Here is a 21,663-nt window from a genome sequence, read left to right as displayed (position 1 = left end):
AGAAAAGAAAAGAAAAGGAAAAGAAAAGAAAAGAAAAGAAAAGAAAAGAAAAGAAAAGAAAAGAAAAGAAAAGAAAAGAAAAGAAAAGAAAAGAAAAGAAAAGAAAAGAAAAGAAAAGAAAAGAAAAGAAAAGAAAGAAAGAAAGAAAGAAAGAAAGAAAGAAAGAAAGAAAGAAAGAAAGAAAGAAAGAAAGAAAGAAAGAAAGAAAGAAAGAAAGAAAGAAAGAAAGAAAGAAAGAAAGATGTAGGCCTGCCTGATCTTTCACTAACCATATATCTGAGGCTGCTGAAGAGGTTTTTTGGGGAAAAACCACAAACAACAACCCACCCCCCAAACAAACAAACAAATATATTCAACAAGTGCCGAAGGTCTTTCAGCCACACGAGTGCAACGGAAAAAAATTAAATTAAAAGACAGTACCAGGGACACCTTTGAGTATGTTGCTCTAGTTTATTTCCCATTTGGGAGAGAGTTAATTTAAAAACTCTTAAGCCTTTATATTGCAGGAAACATCACAAAAAGAGGCAGTTGATCACAAAGGCAGAACATCGTTTCACCCAGAAAACATTTGTGCTTGTCTACTCTTGTTTACGTTCAGTAGCAGAATAAGAATTGGATGAAAAAGTGGTTATTACTTCCCTTTAGTTTGTCAGCACATTTCTAACTGTATTGGTTTTTGCTGACTGTCTTGGGAATGTAGGAGTGCAAGTATCCATAGAAAGCAACTGTGTAATAAAAGTTGAATCAACAGAACTTGACTTCCACACTACAAGACAATTAGAACTTAAAATAACCTTATGATCCCATATTCCTTAGATGCTTCTCTTTTCCTAATGCTTGTGAAGTGCAGTAAGAGGGACTGTGGACATGTTTGCAGTTTCTTCTGTCAGCCTGTCAGATCAGCCTGAGCTGTAAAAGGAGGGATGGAAAGCAAGAAAGAAAAGAAAGGCATCTTGTATGGATAGCTTGTATGACAGCCTGGCTTCCTCTTCAGGAGCCCAGGCTGTCAGTCATGTCCAAGTCTACAAGTACAAATACATAATATATGCATAACCGTACATCACAACAGCCAGGTCCTGACAAATTTAAAAGGACAGACCTCCAACAAAAACTGACAAAGCATAGATGGATTCTGACAAAATTTGAATTAATAATAATGACATAAATAAAAATAATGATGAATAATAAGCTAAACATAACAGCAATAATAATAGTAAGAGATTTTTACATTGTGGGTGTAATACATGGCTTAACAAAGCTGTGGTCCAGATTATTAGATCTTCAGTCTTTTTTGCATGCAGATAAAAAGCATGGAGCAAAGCATAAGGGAGTGATACAAACAAGTGGACAATACTACTGTTCATTCTGGGACAAAGTACAGTTGTATAAAGTACAACGTGACAAGTAAAAATAGCATGACCTGGCCTAGTGTTTAGAAAGATGTGTGATCCCCCAAAATTTCTCTGATTGCATCCCTTCTAATCTAAATCTATGACCAGACTCATCCTTTAATGAAAATGATCAAGGCAAAATATAAAGAATGTAATTAATTTCTTGTATTGTTTATTATTTTTAGCTTGCGATAGAGTGAAGGAGAGGTAATAGAAAACTTAACAGTTCTAAAATGTAAAAATTCTATATGGTAACAATAGATCGTTTTTCCCCCTCTCCTCTATTTCAACCTAATGCTTTAGACCCCCTTCACATCCAAATGCACGCAAAAGTCTGCCCACTTGAGTAAGGCAGACCAGGGGTTTTTTTGTAATTTGATTTTTGATGATCTTAGCTTAATTCTTTTTCACTAAAAATAATATTTTAGTAGACTTTAATCAAGGGGGAAAAATTTACTTTCATTAACCTTGCAGAGATATCACCTTGAGTTATGAATTATTGTTCTAGGTCAATGTGTTACACTTATGCTGAACAAAAGCATTCAGAGATATACTATAGAAAATGTAGAGCTTTGTTTATTTGTTGTGCAGTGTTAATTTCTTTAGGAAATGTCTTTGAAACTGATTCATACAGATATACATGATATATATATATAAAATATATATGATATTATACATGAATATAGAAATGTGAAATGGATTTATAGAACTTGCTGTCATGACTCTGTAACTGTTGGCCTTTAAAAAGTAATTTTCTAATATATTTTACATGAAAAAAAGTTGCTTGGTTGGGATTTTTAAATGTGTCTACAATTTAGAGATTGTAAGTTATTCCTGTTTGGCAATAAAGATCTAGATTAATATTTTTCTTCAAATACTTTAAAACATTTTTTCATACTCTTCTTTTGGACATTCATTTCAGAAATGTTTTCTTCATTTAACTGTCAGATTTTGTATGCTAGTGTTATACAAAATTTTCATATCTGTTCTTATAGGAAGAATGCACAAAAGCAACACAGGTAATGTTGTCAATGCTTTACTTATGATCTTAATGATCTTTTTAAAATATGTTGTCATAAATCTATAGCTACTCATCATTGTTTTAAGGAAAAAGTGTTTGATAACTGCAGTTTACTTTCCTGCTATTCGTTTAAACTGTGCACTTCCATGGAAATTTTTTTTATTACTGTTATGATAGCTGTCTAGAAACAAAACCTGAGAAATGGTAGCTAAATAACTACAAAACTGTACTTAACGGTGTGTATTTCTTTATGAGATCATTTCAAATTGTGTTACCTTCATAGAACTTTACCTTAATTTTCTACCATGTATTTGAAATGCAATGGTAGGTGGAGAAAGTTAAGCAGCACTATCTAGTTAATTAAAAATTGATTTCATGTAGCAATAAAGGTTATTTTATACAAACATATATATATATATATATATTTCTGTTTAGAAGCATAAATTTGCTAAATTGAAGCAGATTAAAAATGATCTTTCAGTACTTGTGAAAAATACTTCATATTCTACTGTATTTTCAAACTGTAGCTGAAAAAATTTTACTCTGAATTTTTACTTTAATTATGAAGCTGAGGTGTTCGTTAAAGAATAATAATTTAATATTAGATGGCATAACTTCAGTTTTTCAGTGATCTATGTTCATAGTGGTAAACTGAGCTCAGTCCTTTGACTTTATTAAACTATGCCAAGTTGTACCCAGGCAGAATAGAGGAAAACCAGTATTTTTATGTTGTGATTGCTTGGCAAAAACATTTTCTTACATGTATTATTTCCTTCATTTCTTTGGTGCGATACAGCACCTATATAACCTACATTCTAACTCTGCTGCAAAAGTGCAAAACCTGGTGGGACAATGGTTATCCCTCTCAATGGTCAATGGTTATGCTTGTTCATGCAGATGCACTGGTGGGAGCAATGGAAGCATTTTTATCCCAGGATCCCACATGAACTAATAGTGCCATTTGACCTTGGGCAGCTGCATTTGTCCCATTTGCATGACTTCATAAATTGCCAAGCAGCTCAGGAAAACGTTACTTGATTCCTGAAACATCTGTACATCTGATCTGATAAATGTATGTGTGAGTATATTTTATTCCAGCTCTTTCAAATATACTAGTCAGAAGACTTGACATGGTGAAAGATTACTGTCACCATCACTTCTCTAAAAGTTGTCTTCACACTGAGAAAATCTGAAAAAAAACACAAATGGAAGCATGAGAGAAGTTGGGGTTTGGGGGGTTGGTGTTTTGGGTCTTTTGTGGGGGCTGTGTTGACCTATTGGGTTTTTTATGGGTAAGGAAAGATCTGTCCATGTGACATGTATCAAAGAGCTTCTTATTTTTTTTCAAGGTTAAAAAGGATGGATCTAGTAGACTGCCCCATCTGCATATAGTATAACTTGTCAAAGTTAATAAAAACCTCATGCAGTTTCCTGACATTCTGCAATCATTATCAATCCCATTTGCATTTCCCATCAGAGATGCACCCAAATGTGTGGAATTGCCAATAGTTTTTCAGAAATCTTTAAAAGTGAGATGGCCATGTTCCATTTATAAAATGAACTTTGAAAGACTGGCCCTGGATTATGCTTTGCATAATCAGCCTAATGGATTAAGACGCTCATTTACAATATAAAGAATCTAAAATGGGTCTGATAAAGCTTTGATTACAGTTACAGTTACATCTGAAAGAGATGACATCTGTTTCTGCCTGAGACTAAACCTATGATTTGGACCCAGTGAGTAAAGGAAGATGCTGGCCTACAACAAGTTAAAACAGTTTCTTTCAGGCCCTGTAAAGCATCAGCTCACAGACTGGAACTTCTAGGAAAAAAAATCAAAAATAAATATTGGTCTGTTTGTTTCATTTACCATTTACCCCTCTAAAGCATTGATTTTCTATTGCTTCACATTTGCTTGTGTTGGAAAGTGAAAATGCAACGTAGACACAGAATTTACTCACATGAAATAATGAACTACTATGTAACATTCAAATAATACACATGGAAACTTAAGGACCTCTAATTACTTCTTATTATTTAAAGTCTAGTGAAATAAAGACACCTTGATAGACATGGAAATATGAAGTGCTGCTTTTTCTCTCTAAAGTGTTCTTCTTATAGAAAAAAAAGTATTAAAAATGAATTGTTTTAAAACATCTGGCATGCACTTTATTTTTCATGTTTAAAGAACAATTTGCTTCAAATTGCCATGCATATTCACAATGCTGGGTCTGGGTTTTCTCAGGAGGTTTTCAATTATCAAGCTTCACTGAACACCAATCTCAACTTTACAGGTAAACTTTGAAATTAAATTCTCCTTGGAAAAATTCTGCTAGTCACACATCAACATTAATCTGTATTTTAAAATTATATTACAAATTTTAACCTCTCTTATTTTCTGCTTAAGATACAGTCTTAAGGAATTGTGAAAAAAACAGAAAAAGGAATATAATAATTTAATTTGCAGAGAAATGAACATATGTGACTTTTTCTAATTTTGAAAAATTCCAGCTACTCAGAATGTTTGGTTTGGATTTGTTTGTTTTATTTCAATAAAACTGGGGACTTTATTCCTTGTTAATTGTCAAGAACAATTATCAAGATTTATTCTTTGAAAAGTTATGTTAGCCTCATCTCTCCACAAATTGTTGTATAACCCAGTTTGAATTCAGACTCTTAATATATGGCTGCAAGGGACTTTTCTCTTAGCCATCAGTTCCTTCCCAGAAGTTTCCATTTAAAGAAAATGCAAGGGATTTTTCAGTTGGTTATATTTGTCAAAAAATAAAACACCTATATGTTTGATGAAAAAAAAATTAATTGTTTATATTCTTCAGCAATAGATGTTTTATTTCTTGTTTAAGCCTTAGATTGACCACAAGACTTTAGGCTAGACAGTCAGAATGGTAGACCAAGAGATGGGGCATGCACTTCATTTATCTGAATAGTCTTTCCTGCACATATTATTGCTCAAATAACTCTTGTACTCATCATACACTACTTATAAATAAAGTTTCACATCTTGGAAGTCAAATGTTTCCTTAAAAATTTGCTGCAGTACCTATGGAAGAGAAAAGACTCAAAGAGAGGAGGATACACCATCTCAGTGATGAATTCCTCAAAACGCACAGAGCAGTGGCCTGAAGTTGTTACCCTAAAACCCTGAAAGGGCCCTACAAGGTAGTAGAGATGCAAAAATGAGATTGTCTCTACTCATTTGGAGAACGTGCAATTCATCAGCTATGGATATTCTCTGCATCTTTCAAACTAAGATCTGATGTGGATTGTTGGTCTTAGACTTTCCTTTTCTGTCATCCAATGAGAGAAGCCATGGTGGGATTGGCTGCCAAGATCTGGCAGATAACAAAAAGGACGGTGTTCAGTTCTGCAGGTCAGTGCCGCTGTGCCACATGGCCATGGGCAAAAAGCAAGACTTCGCATCTTTGGTGCAACCACTGAGGCAGTATATGAGCAGATGCATAAGAGAAGAGATGTTTAATCAATGCTTACATTTTTAATGTCATCTGGTGGAGAAAGAGGAGGTAGTTGGAAATAAGCTTTGCTGCAAAGCTTTTCCTTCTGATCATAACCCTCTTGATGTGAATGCAACATTTCAGTTGAAAAAAACTATCAAAGCCTTAACTGCGAAAATACTTACAGTTCATAATAAAATCTACCTTTTCAGCACTGGTGGTCTTAAGGCCAGATTTTATCAACTGGATGCCAGGCCTGCATTCAAAAATTGCATAATAATCCTAGTCTTCATACCACACTTTCACATATGACATCTGAATTGCCACACCTTCAACTTGTAAAAGTTGTTCAGAGGAACAACGTTGACTTGGGAGCACTCTGCCAAGGTTACATTGAATATCCTGATGCTCAGATCATTCCTAACCCCAATTTGAATAGTAGATGATCCAAAAAAGAAGACAGAGCAATATAAGTGATTGATATATCTTAGACCACAGTTAAGATTTGCAAGACTTCATAAAGCCTTTTGCAATGATGAAAATGAGAGGTGACAATGTTCCATCTACACCTCTTCATTTTGGAGCAGTTTTCTCTGAGTCTGCTGAGGAAGTTGAAACTTACATTTGGAAGCAATGACTTAGAGCTCTTTTTCCATCTGACAGCAGTCACATTGAGTAAATTTTTTTCCTTTCCCACTGAAGTGTCAGAATATTTTCATTCAGACAATGGTTCAGTTACTTGGTGCACAACTGTGTGTTGCAGGAACTGCATCCACTGCTTCTTGCATTGCTGGGACAAATATATTGAGTTTTTTCATTTATAAACTGGCTAAGCCAGCTTCTTTGTCTTGGTTCATCAATAAAATCTAATGCAGAGTACAATTTAGCTTTGAAAACGCTGAGTTAGCAGGCAGACACAACTTACAAAGCACGATGAAAGGTGCACAGGAAATGTGAACATTTAGCATGTGAAATGCATGACTTCTTTTGTGTTAACAGGAAATACATGGTACACAATATTCTTCAAAGTCAGATAATTACATCTGTCTCTGCTCTAACATGTTCTGAAATGCCCAAAGGAATCCTGTAATTCTTAAGTACTACACAAATATCAAATTTGAAAAACAATTTTTGTAACACATCAGACAAATGCGAAGTATCCATTACTCTAACTTTATTTGCATTGCCCCTAACTATTTGTCAATTTTATTTTTGCATTGCAAAAATCACAGCACAAAATAATACAACATTCAGCTTTAACAAGGGACTATCATAATATTTCTCTTTCCTAAACCATGGCCAAAAAAAATAAAAAAAACAAACAATCAAACAAACTAAATATAGCATTTTCACATTTCATACAGGAAAAGCAACTGAAAATTGCATCTGATGAAAATGTAAGTCATGCAAATGGCTAGAGCAAATGTGCACTTCATACACTGGCACACCCTAGCTTCTCTTAAAAAAGCTAAAGAAAACCTGATTTTTTTTCGTACAGTTTTCATGAGAGACAAATAGGGAACAACCCCTGTGATATCTATCAGGTATAGAAGAAATGATAGCTTGAACAGTTTTATATGTCAGCACTGTGACTGAGTGACATAATATGGATCAGGAAAAGACTTTTGTTTTACTTTTTAAATTAAGAAACTACAATATATATACCAGCAGCTTTTTGTCCTGCTCTTTCCTTAATCTTAGGGAAACAGATAATCTAATTGCTTAAGCCCTTGAAGGAGTATTTAGCAATGCAGCACTACTTGGACTTCAGGGTTCTCTCGGTTAGTGCAGACATTATTTTTGATAATGTCTGCACTAACAGAAATATTCTGTTGTTATTTAGATCATATAACCTCTAATTGTGTGCTAATGTTGGTTTATAGCCCTATAACAGATCTCTTTGCTGTTTCTTTAACTGTCCCTTATATTACACAGATAACAAAACCAAACCAAAGCCAACCCTTCCTTCATAGTGGAATTTTAAGTCTATTTAACACAACTATTAGACAACTTTTTATAAAATATTTCCCATTAAGACATTTACTTTTGGTTCACACATTACTTTTTCTGAAGATTTAGTGGTAAATCCATTAAATCATTTATGAATTTAAAAAAAAATGAGAGTAGGCTCCTTTAAGAATTTCAACATTTGTGTCAGCCAGATCTTCACCTCAAAGGATTTTAATATTAAATGTTTATTCATGCAATTATCTCTTAATTAATCTTATCTCTATTAAATAAATTAAAAATAGTAAAAGGTAAAATATTTTAAATTAGCTGTATTTTAAATGGTTATTAACATACTTAAATCTCAGTTGTTGTATCTATTGATTATAACTATATAGTATTTATAGGCAAATTAGAGATGTGTTCTTGGGCAATATGAAGACATTGCAGTACTGTGATCATTCAGCCCCTCTAATGTGCATTTAATTGCTTATGGTGACAATCCTGTTTGAAGGAGTAAGGCAGTCCAGCACCTTATAAAGTCTGGATCTCAACAATACAGTTTCAAAAGAAAAGTTAGCAAACACAGCCCTAAACCAGCAGCAACTGTGCTGATGTCTTCTGTTAAAATTCCTTCCAGTGCCAGAGTGCTTTTCCAACAAAATTTTAAACAACCAAGTGGAAAAACATACCGTGAGCATGTCACCTGATTCAAAACATATAAGCAAGAAATTCAGTAGCTCCCTACTGGCTTCCTGGAAAGAGCAGGAGAAACAACAATTTATTTAATTTATTGAAACCTGATGCTATTTATGTGGAGTTGAACTATACATATATTTTATATATATACGTAACTATACATTATGTACTATAATAGCATATAGTATAACACAGCATGACATGCATTTTCTGCTACATAAAAACCCCATGAAAACAAAAACCAGAATTAATTGGAAACAAGTGTGGAAAGAAAAACAAAAACAAGCATGTGCAAATGCAGCACTGAGTCAAATGTAAACAAAAATTTGCTCATACCTGACCATTATATTTGCATCTTAATGTGAATAATCTTTCTTCCTTTTTTCCATTTTTTGTTAAATAAAAACAATTTGCTTAATCAGTTATGTATGGAATCTCTTAAGCAAGTATTGTCATATGTGATCATAGGACAAAATGGAGATTTGATAATGTCAGCTGACCTGTATTTCCAATCTTTAGTTACGGCAGTTTTCAAAATCTGGAACATGTACATATGCCTTCAGCTTTTATGTGAAAGACATGAACATCCTTGAACCAAAATTAAAAGTAGAAATACATATTAAATCATACATTCATTTCTCTCCTTCTATCCCTCTTCTTCAATTCCAGGCATGAAACAGTACAGAACCATTGGGATCAGTATTTGCTAATCTATTAATCAGTCCTTTTCTTTCAGTGACCAGACGCTCTCAGACACTATGATGTCTTCTGTTCTACAGCCAACCTGGTACCGATTAGACAGTCTCAAAAAGTCGATAATTGCCAACACAGTTGTTCTTACAGCTAATCACAAACTAAAATAGTCATTAATCCTCTTCTAGGTTGGATAATGAGAGAGTTTTTTTACTCCAACAAACTTTATCCCATACATATTCTGTTTGAACTGATAGAGATTGATAGCAGTAGAAATTCAGTTCATAAAGGTAAGTTCTTTGAGCAATTTTTTCCCCTTTCTTTTAATATGCATGTTAAGCCTGATGGAACTTCAGAAGAGATGTTCTAGCAAATGCCTGCCATTGCTCAGTATAAGAGTTTTTGCTGTGTATTTCCCTCAAGGCTTACAGCAGTCATTTGCAGAGAACTATAAATAGTGCTTTTCTTGATGGAAAGTGCAGACTTAATTTCTTTTGCAAGACAGCTTTTGAGCAGTGTGGCTAACATCTCCATTCAGATTCACAGCACAGGCAAAAACAGCTTCCCATCTCCATTCTTGTGGGAACTGCTTAGTTCTAGTTTCTTCACAGCAAACACAGAATGAATTCTTGCTGATATGATTCAGCTTTAGTTTCAGCTAAAAAGGCCCCTTTATCCTGTTTACATTGGAATAGTTGTGTAACTTCTTTATAACAGCAATAAAGTCTTTCTCCAATGGCCAAAAGCCAGTCCAAAGTCCTCATTAGTGCTTTTCTTTAATTATTGCCTCTCATGGTCTCAACTGTGGGTCTTTTTTCCACTGTCTGCATGATCTAACAACTTTGCTGAGCTCCTTGCTCTGTTATCAACTCACATACGAGGTCTGACACACACATATACAAGCACAGAGAGAAGTGTATATACACACAAGTTTCATTCCCTCACTTCTTGATTGAAATCTTTTTTGTAAGAGATTGTGTGAAGAAATCAATTCCACACTCCTATCAAACCTGAGCAGCCATGCAGCAATTTCTGACAAGTTTCCATCTTCTCTCTGTTATGTTAATTGCACTGTCATTCATTTCATGGCTTCCATTGCATGTTGTGACTTATATTTTCTTCTTTCAGTTTGTGACCCTTGGTTTTCTATTATGTATAGCTCTGAAGTAATTTTCCATATCTGTCTATAGTGAGAATCTGCTAAAGAGAAGGTTGTGCTGAGGGAGTGGTACCAATTGGACTTACTTTTATTTAAGCTTCAATTTCCAGGCATAAGCTAATTGACTGTTTTAGTGTTTTATTAATGTTTTGAATGTTGTGCAGCTCTAAAGTCAGAACTGTCAGTTCTTTGCAGCAATTCAGAATAAGTGAGTGGACATCCGATGAATTTTTACATTTCTAATATAGATCAGAACACTCTTTCGCCTGTGAATCATTTTAGCAGTATCTCTACATATTTAAAGATTAATGCTTTTTTGAGGGCTTTATTTATTTATTTATTTCTCTCTTTTTTCCTTTAAAGAATAATTTTAATGTGTCTATAGATATCTTAGCAGAAATTTCACCTTGTAAAAACCACCTCAGTAATCCTAGTTTTCCATAGACAATCAGAAAAGAAGTTTTCTCAGCAGCCCATCTGTAAATGTATTTTTTTTTTAATTTTTAAAACACAGGGGGAGTATTTAATGTATTTTGAGCATGTGATGTCAGGAATATCCAATGCAGTCCCCAAAAATTAACTGATTTTCTCACTAGAGCATCTGCAAAGATTGTCATGCAGTAAGTACAAGTGGTTATACTTTCACTTTTATACTTGCCATTACATTCAGAGGGCAGATCTATCACTAATACCAGTTCAATGAAAAAATCTGATTATAGAATCTAAGTGATCATTGTGGTGTTGCAGGCTTGGATGCTGCACTCACCACATCCATGTATGACGTGAATGTTTTACATTGGCTTACTGTATACCACAGGTGAAGACAAATTGACAGAACTTACATTTTGACTTTCTCAGGTGAATTAACGTTTCTTTAGTGTCATCATCCTTAGACATTTATTAAGAGAATGCCTCATATGAGTCACAATAATCACATTAGATATTTTTAGATAAGAACATGTTCTGAAAAAACACTTATCTACTTTTTCAGCTTCAGAGACAAAAGGAAATGTTTCATGTGCTTGCCTGATGTTGTCTGGTCAAATATATTTAACTGTTTGGTGACAACTTAATTGTGTGATTTACGACAAGTCACATATATATTACCTTACTAGTAAAAAACAGAGTAGTTTTCTGGATTTTGAGAAGAGTTATAGGTTAAGTCTATTAAAGAAGGCCAGGCATTGAGTTACTTGGATAATTAGGACCTTATGATTACAGGAGTTCATAATTTCCTTTTCCCTTCTAATGGCTTAGAGGATATGCAAATCCCCAATAAGACTAAATATGACCAGTAGACCCTTTAAGCAAACTAAAAAAACCACATCTTTAAGGTTCTGAATTATAATATTTAATAAATAAATATTGTAAAGATTATGAAGCCTCAGTGTTTCGAAAACAGAAATTTTCAAATTTTACCTTTCGGATTTCAGAAAAGTATGGCCCAACTAGCACTCTGTTGAAATTTAACAGACATTCTTAACTGGCAAAACTTTCTTGCTATTTGCATGTGGGCACATTTGTACTCTATGCCAGGCATACCATAATGAATTTTCTTCACAAGTTATTGGTCGAGTTAGATGATTCCTGAGACTTCATCTCATGAGAACTGAAATGACCGCAGCATATCAGCAGGCAGCTTGAGCTTCACATTGTGACTGCTCAGAAATCAACCCACGTCAATCTTTGCTGTGGTCTTAGATCCGGCAGCAAAAACAGAAGGACTGGTGAGTAATGCAAACTGGGTAGTTGACAAAGCTGTTGTGTAACCCCTGACATGTTTCTGCTATGATGCTACAAAACTATGCTTTCTTTGTGAAAAATTAAGTAGGAATCTTAAACAGATTAACAGGTTCTGAGGTTTGTCCTTTCTTGTCTGTTTTTCCTTTCAGTTTATTGGCAGATGTGCCAGCTCATTTAAAAACCACTGTCTAGTGCAGCCTGAAGATGCTGATGGTCAATAATAGAAATGTGGGGAACACAATGCTAAGGAAACAAGACTATGAGAACATTTCAGAATCCTTGTTCTTTTGTACCTGTAAAATTATTTTATTCCTCTCAATACCTGTAAAACATAGTTGCAATAATCCTTTACTTCATAAAGAGTTTTTAATATTTGCTTTTTTTAGGTATACCTGAACATAAGAGGAAATGACCACATTGGCAAAAATGGGTGAGACTTCTTAATTCTTCTTTATGTCATAATAGGTTTGTCACATTTGCTATTCACAGTTTCATAATGATGTTAGCCACAATCTTAAAAAAATAAAAAGGTGAACTGTGGCTTTTTCAGCTAAGAAGAGAGCATGTAAATATGCCTTTAGGTAGGTCAGGACAGGAACTGGTCAGGACAGGAGAAGGCTATAAAGGAGAACTAAAAGTGAATTTTCAGGCTTTAACTGCTTTACAACAAATATCTGTCTTATGAATGCCCTGTTCTTAAGCATTAAAGTCTCTGCCTTATTGCTAATAATTTGGCAATATTATTAATAAAAAGTTGCTTTCCACTTTAAGTCACCCTCTGAAAATTTTCAACGAACTGTGCTAGAGAGGTGAAGCTGGAATTAATCTTGCTAGAGAATTTGAACCTTCTGTTTTGTGCAGTATGTAGAACTTTGCCCATAGCAACATTGTAATTTCCCTCTCTGACAAAATTCTCCATTATGCTCTGCACTGCTTAATAGTCTGTTGAAAAAGAAATGGGGCAAATGGGACATTCTCCTGACCATTTTTCTGAATGGCCTCTGATGAGAATATCCTCAAATTGATTAAGGAATCTGAAAAATCCAGGTTTAGACAAAATATTGTGGGTTTTTTTGTTTTTTTGGGGTTTTTTTTTTGTTGTTTTTTTTTTTTTGTTTTTTTTTTTGTTTTTTAATTTGAATATATTTCTGGTGCTTTGAAAGAACTCAAGTTTTAACCTTCCATAAATATCGCTTATCTCTGACATGAGGGGAGGATATTCATCTGCCTTAGGAAAAAAAAAATTAAAAAAACAGCTATGTATATGCCTTAACAAATAAATCAGAGGAAAAAGTCCAGGAGTATCAAATCAACAAAGTATGTGGTATGGATATGTGGGATCTAGATATTTCAGTTAAAGGAGTTATCATTATGAATTTCTAGCATAATATTTTCTTTCAGAAAAAATATAAAAGAATGTGTATTTTCTGAAAGAGAAATTCTATTAAAATGAAGACTCATATTAAAAAGAAATTGAAGACAGAGCTAAACCCACTCATAACATATTAGCAGTCAACATGAAAATTTTTTGAAGATAGGCTATAGGGTCAGAACACTTGCATAAGGATTATAAAAAATATTTCTTGAAAAGCTGCAATGTTCTCTGCTTGACAGTGTTCATCTCTGAATGCCTGCATGAGTTATTGACAGTGTTCAGAAGCAACAAGGCTATTTGAGCTCTTTCTGTATATCTGGGCTTTCCTTCTACAAAACCTTTCAGTGACAGAAAGTTCTCCTTGACTAGACAGTCTCCCAAAATATAATTTAGGTCATCAATGACCTGATATGCTGAAAATACTATTTAGGGAAATTGACTTATACTGAGGAAGATACCTCTACATTCATATGGTTGTATGGTCATCTTTTTTACCTTGATAAAGAAGTATTGAATAATTCTAATTTAAAGAGCTAGGATATCTTCTATAAATAAATTATATAGAATATATATTATATATTTTATATAAATGCAATCTTCTAAAGCAAATTCCTCAAAGAGCAACTGTATTTGGACATAAGCTTAATAAACTCATCAAGAGCTACTTACCAGACTGAGAAAATATTAAGGTATAGAGAAATAGGGAATAAATAGGGAAAAAAAAAAATTAAAGCAAAATAGCAAAATAAGTGATATTTTTAATCAAGTTACAAAACATGTTAGATACCAAGGATTAAAATAAAATATTTTCAGCAATTTAATGACAGCATCTTTGTGCTTTTGTAATATTTCTAATACAAAATGGTGATGAGAACATACCCCAATAAGAATAAATATTATCAAAAATCTCTTCTGTCATTAACCATAAATTTCTTGCATAATTTCTGAGCAATTATCTTCTTGAGAGACGTCATTTTATGCAATGAGTTACTGAGTTTTATAAAATGTCTGAACATCAAATGTCTGTGTTAGTATGAAAAGCTGATAAATCTTCATTAAGTAAATTCCAATTCTCTCTCAGAGGGGAGGTTAATAACTTCCTCATGTCAGACAGATGAATTTATTGTCAAAATATGTAGCTCACTATTGCAAAGTTTAAAACAAGAATGAAAGGAGAGAAATCCCATGAAATCAAGTGTTTTGGAAGTGCCTCAGATGATAAAATTTAATGAAAAATAGACTTCTAAGGTTAAAGAAAACCATTAGCTGCAACACTGTAAATTTCCATTTAGCATTTAGCATTTTTAAAGCATTTTTTGAAAATGCAAAAACTTTTACCTCACTACTTTTCGTGCCTATAAAATAATAATTTAAAGGCAACTTAATATGCAAATTGAAATTGAGATTTAAGAACAGGCTGTAGTCCTGACTGACATGAATAGCATAAACCACATCTCTTTCCATTAGCAAGAGAATATATCTTGCATAGACTACAGGAAAAATAACTTTCACAGCCAAAACAAAAAAGTCATGTAAATGTTTTGGTTTTTACTAAGGAAGCTCTCTAGTTTACTTTCCAGTGGTCATATATATGGGCAAAGCTGTTAGGGGTAATTTCAAAATTTTCATCTTCATAAGGCATGATGTTAGAGGCACATGCTTAGATACATTTGTCAAGGTTATAAATGTTACCTGTTACATTGGATCAGATAATGTTTGCCAGATTCCAGGAGGAAGACCTAAGTTACCTTCCAGGTTCAGGTTGGGTAAAAGCCCATAAAAAATCCTATATCACCTTGACTCCAACTAATCCCCTTTCATACTTCCACTTTAACTGCTGTAAAAAAGAGATAGAAGTACATGGAACACAAGGTAAATTATGTGCTGCAGAAACTACAGCCACCGTAGCGACTTCTTCAGCGGGCTGATTTAGACATTTACTTTTGAATAACCTTGTTGTATTTTGTTATGTATTCTTCAAATAGGTTTATATATGGTTAAAGAGCATGTTATAAATAAATTATTTGACATTTTTTTTGCCTTGCCAGTCATTCCATCAAAATTATATGTGTCCTGGAAGGTTTTTTTTTAATTCATTAGGTAATTAGGTTGGATAGCTGTAAAAGTCAGAGCAACACCAGCCTCTAGCAATACTTGTTACATAAATGAGTCAACATAAATATATATTTTTAAAGAAAATACAATTTAACACAACATGGCATTATTCCCTAGATTGAAGATGATCTTCAAAATGAATGTCTTCCCATTATTTTTTTGTCTCTAGATTGCAGTTTTGGGGATAAGGCACATTGATGTGCCAGCTATATGCAGATAGGCTCTTTCATGTGACTCCCTCAGTATTATGTTTAGCAGTCAAACTGGTAACTTATGTTCTTGACAGGTCTTGTTGTGTACAAGTTTTCTTTATGACCTTTTGGTGTAAGGTTCTTTTTCTATAGGTCTTTCATTAGTACTACATTTGCATCTGCAAATATGTCCTGAATCACTAGATGATGGATTCTGATTTGTTTCTTTAGCTAGTATTCATTTTTCTATGTGTTGTATGGTCTCTAAAGTTAAATAAACCAAATGAACAAACCTTTGAAAAAGATTACATCATATTGTGACTTGATAGCATGTGTAAAAACAGCTTAACTGTGATTATTGGTTTTAATTTTTTTTTATATATTTTTGTCTAGGGTTAGGCTTAAGGTTAGAGTTGGGGTTAGGGTTAGAGTTAGGGGTGGGTCAGGGGTTAGGGTTTGGGCTAGGTTTAGGGTTCAGATTTAGGTTGAGTGTTATGATTAGTGTTTAGGGTTAGGGTTTTGGTTAATGTTCGGGTTAAGCAATGTGCACTCACAGCCCAGAAAGCCAAATGTGTCCTGGGCTTCATTCAAAGTAGTGAGCCACTGAATGTTGTAGGGAGTTCTCCCCCTCATCTCTGCTCTGCTCTGGTCACCTCTGCTTAGACCCTACCTGTATCCAGTAGTATTAAGAAAACTCTGGACTATTCATAAACAATATGCTCTTTACAGTCAAAGGAATCTTTAGGGTGTACTAGAGACATCTAACTATTTGTAATAGTTCTTGTTTACAGTTTTCTACATTCTTTCTTCTCTGTCCCAAGACCATTCGAACAGATACCTCTTCTTGTTTGTGTTTATATCTGGAGATTATTCCTGTGCTCGTATACTTTCAACTCCTTTCACCTTGAGGAATAGATGGCCTTTGACATTTTTAAGGAACAGCCATTTTCTCATCCCACTAAATAGATCTTAAGCTATGTATGTTGCATCCTATGACAGAAGCTGTTTTGGAATGAGCTTAACAGCTGAGAGAGGTGAAGCTGGTGCCTCCAGTTTTCTCTGAGATTGCTTCTAAATAAGAAGTAAAATTCTCAATGTGTGTCAAGATCTTTTAACAAAGAACCTGGATAGAATATATAGTAACAGTTTTCTTTGAGGCTTGGGTTATATTAATAAAGATTGAACTTCAAACTCTAGTATTAAAAATTTCTACTCTCTCACATATGACTTGCAGATGCCTCTGATACATTCAAACATAATTTTCATATTGATTTAATTAGCTACATTTTAACAGTTAATGATTTTTCACTGTCTATGAGAATTTTGTTAACCCATGCTCACAATTTACTGACATAGTGACGGTTTACACAACCACAAGATTGTGATTCATTCTGATTCAACATCCTGAGCAGTTTTGGTAATACAGATATATTTGTACCCAAGAGATTTATATATATGTGGTTGAAGTTTAAAATCAGACTTTCATCATGAATGGTCATTGTGAGATCAACTAATGTCAACATGAAAGTTGTGCAGCTTAATTCTGATCATTTTTGTACATATACAACTGGAGGCAGTTAAAAATAAGAAAGGTAAGCCTAAATAAATTGTGATTTTATCTTCTTTGCATCCAAACCCACCAAAGGTTGTATTTCACTTTCCAATTTTTATCTTCAATATGTTATTTATATCTATACTCATATATATACAAATATTGGGGAATATGTCTGGGGAAAATGCAAGTGCCAACAATCAAAAGGACCAAAGTTCACAGTGCTGTGCTGCAGTGAGGCAAATCTAATACAGACCATGCAGAAGCAGTGACTGTAGGTAAGCACCCGTCTTGCACAAATAGTAAAATAGGTTCTTCACATCTGTTAATTCCTGACAAACAACCTGTTATAATCATTGAAAAACTGTTTTGGTCTGAAATGCTTAAAGACATCTTGGTGTTTGCATATTCAGAACACTTCTTTGTATATGCAATCATAATCACCAATTGCTTAAATTTGCATGTAATTACATGCATGTCAGGGTCTTCGACCCTTGGAAATAGCTTAGAATCAAAACAGCTGTCAGAACCCTGACTCTATGTACTTTTTTTCCAAGAGGTCACCTTGGGTTTTCAAAAGGAAGATTTTTTGAAGCCAATTTGGTGGTTTGTTAAAATAGAGAGGGGGTGTTGATGCAAAAGAACCTTCTAAAAGTGATTTTTCTTTTTCAAGAAAATCACATAAATCATTAAAGATATAAGGGCTATATTTCTGCATACAGAACTTCTATGAATAATAATCCTGTTAAGTAATCATGTACTTTGATCTTGTGCTCTTGCCTTCGTTAAATCTGATGATGATGATTTCCTTTTTTACTTGTTTGATTGGTTCTTTTTCTGGAAGACATGAATGTAAGAATTTATTCCCCCTAATACCAGGCCCACTCCAGCAAAATTTTAGTTACCTTTTCTTTTTCTGCTCAGGTGTGATTCCAGTATAGATTGAGCCACTAAAAAGGTGGAAATACTTCTTTTTTATTTTTTTTAACTGGAACATTATTTGCCATATTTTTGTGCCAACATTTTAGCCTCACATGCACAGAAAGAAATATCCAACATTGCAATATGAACAGGAACCTTCTCTGTTTGGGAAAAGACATGCAAAATTCTATATGGTCCATAGAAAATGTTCTGTCTTTTTATCACAATTTGTTGTTACATAATTATTTATTTATTTATTAGTTTGTATAACCCACTATGATGCCCTGAAAGCGTACTCAGGGAGTATTTATTCAGAATCTCACAGCTACTCAAAGTGCTGTTAACCAAGCTGTATTGTTTTCTGAATGTTCATCATAAGCTACATGATTTTATCCCTCAGTGTTATTAACAGAAGAAAAAGCACCAACATTTAATATAAAATCATGGTTTATCAAGGATTATGAATTCTTTGTGATAAACTTTAAAATCACACACAAATTTCTAAAATCATCTCGCTCTTTAGGTCTGACAATCTGAATGTAAAACAGAGTGAGTTTAACAGAGAGTCGAGAAACACAAAATAAACAGTGTGATTCTTTCTTCTATAAAGAAAAAAAGAGAAAATAAAAAAATAAAATATCTCATTTGCAGTATGATGAAACATATTTTCCTTTCATCTGTGCTTTGGAAGAGCTTATAATGTTACAGTGAAAGCTGTAAGCCTACTGAGGAAAAGTAATGTAAAACATATTGTCTATAGGCGGTCACGGTGCTTTGATCCATTAGAAAGAAGGTACGAATTTTGAAAATTGATGGAAAAGTGCATAGAACAGTGTAAAGCAAGATTAGGTGAACAGGAAATGTCTATTATTAAATATGCTGGACTGCTTTTTCTGAACAAAGTCACAGTGTAATTAAAAAGTGGCAAAGAAAACATGAGTTTTTCAATAAATGGTTTGAGCGTATGATATGGAGTTCACGTTTATTATTAGATAGCTTGAAGTGGACTACCTAATACTTTTATTGCTCATATTAGCCTTCATCTATTGAAGAATGGAGAAGGGTACTGAATATTGTTTTGAAATGGGGGTGGGAAGGGTTACTGCATGTACAAGACAAGTGCAGGGACCTCAGAAGGGAACTATCAGGTTCAGTAAGACTTTTAAAAAGTATTATTTAGAGTAGAATGGAGAAGGAGAATGGAGAAGTGTGCTGAATATTTTTTTCAAAATCCCTAAATATACTTACCTAAGGGTCTTTTACTAGATCATTTAATTGATGCAGTTAGAAATAACATTTAACATAAGTGTTAGCCTATTATCTATACACTGGTAAACAAAAATGTGAGGTCTTTTGACCCAACAGAGCATTGCATAAAAGAAATCATATGAACTTTTCTTGTCAGGAATAAGGAAGCTCACAAAAGAGTCAAGTTCAGAAGTTCTCTTAGCTTTAAAATATTCTCTTATCTTTGAAAGTCTATTGAAACATCTTTGAAATTGCAGAGTTGATTGATTGACAGTTCCTTCCCATTTTTAAATTAAGAAGATTTCTTTTCTGATTTTATGGTTATAGTTCCCATATATACATAATTAATACAGAGTTCTTTGGGAAATATATCACATTTACTACAGTCTCAAAAAACCCTATGATATTACTAACAGATCATGATGATTGCATTAGACTTGTAGACAAGATTCTCCACCCATATAATTCCAGAAAACATTAGCATGGACTTCCTTAGTCATCATAAGCAGTGTAATATGCCCTACCTTTCGCTGAAAACAGTAATATAATTTTGTGAGGAAATATATTTATTACATTCTGGTTGCCTTTTAAAATGTTTCAGCAGCTTTCAAAAAAAAAGGAGAGTTAGCATTCAGTGATTCACTGTTGTTCTGATGACAGCCCATAATTTTTTTCTGGGTAAGCATTACAGTGTGTAATACAGTTAGAAATCTTTGACTACTGAGTATGGTTCTTAAAAAGAACTGTCATGTAAAAGTTCAGATTGTGTTACTTTACCAAAGGTGCAGGTATATGATGACAGGTGCTTCATGATGACAGACTTAACAATTGTTTAAAACAGGAGCTATTTCTTATTGCTTGTCTTGAACATGAAGCTTTTCAAAATCAAGACCTGACAAAATAGGAGAATCTGTTGCAAAAAGTAGACTTCTAAAATAACTAAGCATCAGCTGAGAATTATGGATATTAAAAATAACCACTTATTTAAACTTGTTTGGAGTTAGAAACAACTGTGTTGATAGTTTTTTATTGCAAAGCATATAATGAGCAATTATATCACACATGATAAATTCAGCAGTGAAATATTATCAGTTGGCAGCTGGGTCTTTTAAAAACAGAATAAGAACATGAGAGAGACTAGAACATACCATCTGCTGAAAAGACTGCATTACAAATTTAGTAAAGTAAACCAACAAGAAAACAAAATATACTTCAGAATGCAATTTAATTTACATCTCTATATTAATCATCTGGGACATGCATGAGGAGTATATGAAGTAGATGATGGATTGTAAAAAATGTATAGTCGTATTTGTAAACCAGTTAGATTTGGATTCATTGAACTGTAATCTCAATAAAGACTTTGTGGGTGTTCCAGCTGTTGGTTTCTCTGGGTCTGGATTGAAGGCGCTTGAGACAGTAGTTCATGTTTGGACTCAGGTGTTTATTATTTCTTATCAGTAAAACAGTCACACTATTGTGAGTTTGGCAGCTTTTCATTAGAAGGCACAAAATGACTAACAATCTCTTGTTACAAGGTCTTTTAAGACTAAACTATCCAATTAAGAGCTGACACTTAGATTATTTTCCCTTTTAACCCAATAACTGATCCCAAAGAGCCCACAATGTGGACTTTTCTGCCCAGTTACAAAATGCCACCCAAACCCATGAAGAAGAAGGAAGAAGAAGCATGAAGAAGAAACCCAGGATGACACCCTGCGCCCTCCATCTTGCTTCCATCCACAACATACTAAAAATCCCAAAACCTAAATTTCTCAGCAAGTGATACGCCTACACTACTCTCTATAATCTATTTCACACTTCTGTGGATTCTAGCCTGTCTTGAAGTTTAGGAAACTTTCTCCATGAATAAGGGTCAAGGTCAGTGCTCCCCTGGGATTCAGGGCGCCCCAGAGCAGACAGAGAAATATTCCCGGTGCCCTGAACTTCCACAAGACTTATGCCATCTGTGTGTACTGACATAGATTGCTTGTTGACTTTAAGAAGGCAACCCATATTAATTTGATGGCAGGTATTACTCAATATTGTTCAGAAGATCTGTGAAAATATACACTGGTCTCAGTCTAGAGCAGGCACTCCAGTCAGAATAAAACTTATCATGAAGACTGGGAGAG

This window comes from Passer domesticus, chromosome 1, assembly GCF_036417665.1.
Source record: "Passer domesticus isolate bPasDom1 chromosome 1, bPasDom1.hap1, whole genome shotgun sequence".
NCBI classification, from domain to species: domain Eukaryota; kingdom Metazoa; phylum Chordata; class Aves; order Passeriformes; family Passeridae; genus Passer; species Passer domesticus.
The sequence above is the reverse complement of the archived record's forward strand: the minus strand, read 5'-3'. Positions refer to the sequence as shown.